General features: G+C 34.4%; 1 protein-coding gene across 3 annotated transcripts in view; it reads left to right on the forward strand.

Annotated features, from left to right (window-relative positions):
* LOC145243473 (uncharacterized) overlaps positions 1 to 5,000 on the forward strand; it is a 397,788-nt gene that overhangs the window by 302,139 nt on the left and 90,649 nt on the right. The gene's annotated exons all lie outside the window — the stretch shown is intronic.

Raw genomic sequence — 5,000 nt, forward strand, 5'->3', positions numbered from 1 at the left:
TATATACTAATGCAATTTTTATTTTTGCATACTTTCAGAGTGCCACCTTTGTGAGGAGTTAGTTTTTCTCCCACATAAAAAATGACCTTGTGTCACATTTTGTTTTCGCTGGAAAGCAAATAAATACCGAGAATATTGCTGGAAAAATATTAATGATCCCTTTTCTAATCTGGAAGAAAATTTTATTATTTAATCACACTGATACGTCTCGAAATATAATCATCTATAAATATGTATATATTTATATGTATGTATATATAAATATTTATAAAGTGGCGTTATTGTGTGTAGATAGTGATATCATCAGTATCTCCGTTTAGTCTCGAAAGACAGATACCGCTGTATGGGCAGCTGCGTATGTAATTGTGCGAGGCAAGGGTTGCGCACTCCTCTAACCACACCGCTCTTTGAATCGGCACTGTTTGAGTCCAGTGGTAAGGAGAAGTCCAGGACGACTGGAAACAGTGCTGAGATAAGCAGAGAGCACATACAGCACCTGGAAGTCCCAATGCGTGACGATTGATCGACCATATTGATTAAGGGCTTTGGTGTTCGTTTTTTGTATGTCAGTGTACAATCCGGAATGATAGAATTTCATGGATGCACCCAATGAGAATAGGCAGAATGTTATTGAGGAGAAATCATTATTTTTGAATAGTGAAGTGTAATGGTAGTTATAGGTGTCTGAGTGTTTAATCTAGTTAATAAGGGTCAGGTTAATATAGGTATAATATATAGTCTGGAAACAATGCCGGGCCAAGATCAAAGTGCAGTATGTGTTCTTTGGATGCAGTACTTCAATTTCTTGTTCTATCTCGGTGAAGGAGAAATCCTTCACAACTGAGACAGTTTTTAATTTTTGTTCTTTTACACATTAAAAAAACGACCTTAGTGTTTAACTCTGTCCCGTGGAAAGGCATTGTAAATAGGAACAATATGCATAAACTAAATGTGAATAGTTCTGCAAACCGGCAAAAGCTTCTGTATCGACTTGATATAAACGAAAATAAAACGCCGGCATACATTAATCGATCATATAAATGAAGAAGGCCAGGTGGGATTGCAATCTTGTTATTGTTTTCGTTTTGGTGACCCGTAAACTTTTTTGTATAACCGTGCATGCGTGTCTTTTAAATAACACTACTTTTATAGTTGTATACAAACATCAACGGACATTTATGACCGGAGCTCCAAAATAGGCTGGCAAAAAATGCACTGAGAATAGTGATTATTCTGTCGAAAAATAAATTCTAAAACACAAAAGGTTGCTCGTTTTCATGATACCTCTCCCGTCTTCGATGTTTTAGGTTTTTAGTTAAAAAAAACAAAAAACAAGAGACCTTACTAGTGGAACGATCCTCGTATTTTCTATAGTTGTTGTGATAAAACGCTTGGTCGCCGCTCGCAAAGAAATATTAATAGTAAAAAATATTAATAGTAAAAAATTAATACAGACATCTGATGTTTGTGCAACAATAGGATTAGGTTATAGGCAAAATTGAAAATTATATATAAAAAAAAACAATACCTGCCGCACCTAATGTTGGCGGGTCTCATGAAATAACGAGATTTATAGTTACCTCATTTAAAATAAGATGTCGATTTGAATAAAAGGCCTATTTCTTTTTGGAAGGTGAATTTGGAGTCGTAAGATTGGCTCAGGGATTAAGGAATGCGATTGGAGAGCTGTATGTTTCACTTTCGATTCTGACTAGTGGTACTCAAGTCATATTTCTTTTTTTTACTTTTCATATCACCACTATATATTAGGTAAAATATAACTATTGCTAGAATTGGCTCTATAATAATAAATACGCAATCTGTATAAATTAAAATATCATATTTAAGCGTATCTTACGACCGGGCAGCGCCAAGTGGCTTGTTATTATAATACTAAATGAAGAGTCATATCCATTAAATATTAAGTTAATATTACGCAGCGAAAGCCGAGAAAAACATCTTTGAAAAGTGTCAACATTATGTGGCTAAGTAAACTCAAAACTTTCTTAGAACTGCACGCCTGTGGAACTCTGTTCCGTCTGGCTGCTTCCCACCTGAATACAACTTGGATGTGTTCAAGTCCAACGTTAACAAATTCCTAATGAACCGCCCCCTTAAGTAAACACTTCATCAAATCTCCACACTAACGTAATGTACTTGCAATAACGCTTATCCCTGAGTGGCTTCCGGGCCTTGATAAGTGGTGACCACTGTGTAAAAAAAGAAAAAAAAGATGGCGACCGAATTCCTTCCGATTGACGACATCTTGGTCTGTTGGCCGAACCTAGTGCATTTTCACGGTGAGGAAGTTCGGAGACCACTAACACTTTTCTTTATACCTTATTTCTTGATACATTTGCGCAGCCGGCTGTTCGTTTGAGATCCCGGTCCAGTCTCTCGTTGGAGTTGCAAATAAGGATTTCTAATACCAAGCAGCGTAATACAGACTCCTGCTTTGCTGATTGCTGCAAAATGTTGTGTAATTTCGCTTGCCCGACCACCGCAGCTAGTAGATATATGGTTTGGTTCTTTTATTTAAATAAAATACTATAAATAGACACGCTGGATGATGCACTTGAGATTCACTGGGTTTTTTTTTCCGGGAACAACGAGTTCAGTCGTTGTTTTAATGAAGAAAGGTCAACTGTCCAGACAAAACACAACAAAGATCACCCGATAAAACAAAAAAGGCCGATGAACACGAAAGTAAAAATGCAATAAAATCTCACGCAGTTTTCAAGTTTTCTATTAAGTTATCGTCTTTTTGGTGAATTTTTAATTTTTGGATCTTTTTTTTTTTCTAAATGTTATATTTAAATTCAAAAGAAATTCGCTAAAATACAATTTTAGCACATGTCTGAAATAGAATCTTAACACGTGTCTGATTACATAATGACCCATACATTAGATAATTAACTATAGAAATAAAAACATAAAAACAGTAAAAGTTCAGTACAACATTTATACCATACTACCTTGAAGAAGAAAATCTTTAAATTTCTAAAAGGGTTAAATCTCAAAGTTGTCGTTTTTTTGTAGTTAGTTCACGTTTTTTGTAGTTAGTTCACGTTTTTTGTAGTCCACACAAGACAAAAAGAGAAAACATGTACATTTATTATTTTTCTGTTAAAGTCTTTCCTTATATTAATCTGAGTAACACTGTCAGTGAAGCTTTATGAGATAGACTGTCGCTCAAATGTCTCTATGTGTGTTCATATATTTGTGCCTTGCTTGATGTAGACGTCTCTGTTCCCCTGTCTCTCCATGTCTCATCCTGCCTTCTCATCATCTATTTTCTCCTTCTCTGTTTTTTTCTGTTTATTTATGTTGAGTTATCTTGCTTAGGTAAATAAACATTCTTCGTAATTTATGTGTCTCTAACCAATGATATTTTTCTGGTTGAAATTTTACAGGTACGCCCTATGAGTGTGTTTGTTATCAAATTCTAATAAAGCATTCTGTTCATTGTCGTAGACTGACGTCATAGTCCTTAACACGATTACAGTTTTTTTTTCTTCTTTTTTTTTTTTAGTCTTATGAACTCTTTGCTGTATATAAAACATCGTCTTTGATGTTTATAGACCCACGGTGCCATCAGATACACCAAACTATTATTAATAATACACAATAATGTATCGTTAAATCTTATTCGAGAAAGGTTGTATTTGAATTTAGTATAAGCCTTGTTTTTAATTGTATTTTCTAACAGAGAGAAAAATAGAGGAGATAAAGAAACAGAGACAGAGACAGAGAGAGAGAATAAGAAACAAAGAGATAGATAGATAGATAGATAGGTAGATAGATAGATAGAGAAAGAGAGAGAGATACAGAATTGCAGATACCCCATTTGTATTAAGCTAGAAAATGTGACCCGTTTGGTCACCGATCTAGTTTGGGTTATCTAAAAGGATAAAAACATAAAATGTCAAATTATCACTTTTCTGCTCTATGAATATCTATTTCTCTCTTCTCTCTCTATCTCCCCTCGCTCTCTCTCTCTTTCTCTATCTCTCTCTCTCTCTCTCTCTCTCTCTCTCTATACATATATATATATATATATATATATATATATATATATATATATGTATATATATATATACTAGCATTTCAGCCCGGCGTTGCCCGGGTGTTTGAAGGTGTATGTTGAGCAAAACAAAAAAAAAGCGGTCAATTTTTTTAAACTTTGCCCCCTATTATGACCCCTTTACATTTATTGTTTTGGGCTCAAATCAAGTTCTGAAGTTAGATCCATGCCCAAGGAACCTATATCTAAAATGCCAAGTGTTTACATCCAAAATTGGCGGGGAAGTTTGGTAGAGTTCTTAAAGGTCAAATCGTTGAACTTTGACCCCTTAACAGCGAAATTTCTGTCCGAAAACGGATTACAAAGATTTAGCCTAATCTCAGTACTCTTTATATCAAATTTCTCGTCTGTAGACTTAAAATTGACAGAGTAATTTGGTAGGAGACACACACAGACACACAGACACGTTCACTTTTATAGATATACTCGCCGAACACAGATATATATATATATATATATATATATATATATATATATATATATATATATATATATATAACTGTCTATTTATCTATCTGTCTGTCTGTCTGTCTGTCTATTATACTAAATGAACTCTATGGATGTGTGTTCGTTCCCTATGGACTCGGAAAAGGTTGGGACGATTTTTTTAAATTTTCACGCCAAAGTACTTGATGTGTCTGAGAGTGTTCTTACGTAGGTTTTGTATCGGGATGCGTCTGATAAGTATCCAAATTCGATAATCGAAAAAATCCGATTAAATAAGGAAGTCCGATTTTGATCAAAGTTAAGGCATTTATATAACTTAACATCAATGCATCTGGGAAGTTTTATCACCGTACAAACAGAAAGGCCGAGACTGTGAAATGAAATGTAGATTCTTTTATGAGATAGGGGCGCGTTCAAAATGAATGTTTCTATTTAGAAACAATTGAACCATGATATATGTCTTTTGTAC

Source organism: Euprymna scolopes, chromosome 22, assembly GCF_053919585.1.
Source record: "Euprymna scolopes isolate OS-2025 chromosome 22, ASM5391958v1, whole genome shotgun sequence".
Classification (NCBI taxonomy): domain Eukaryota; kingdom Metazoa; phylum Mollusca; class Cephalopoda; order Sepiida; family Sepiolidae; genus Euprymna; species Euprymna scolopes.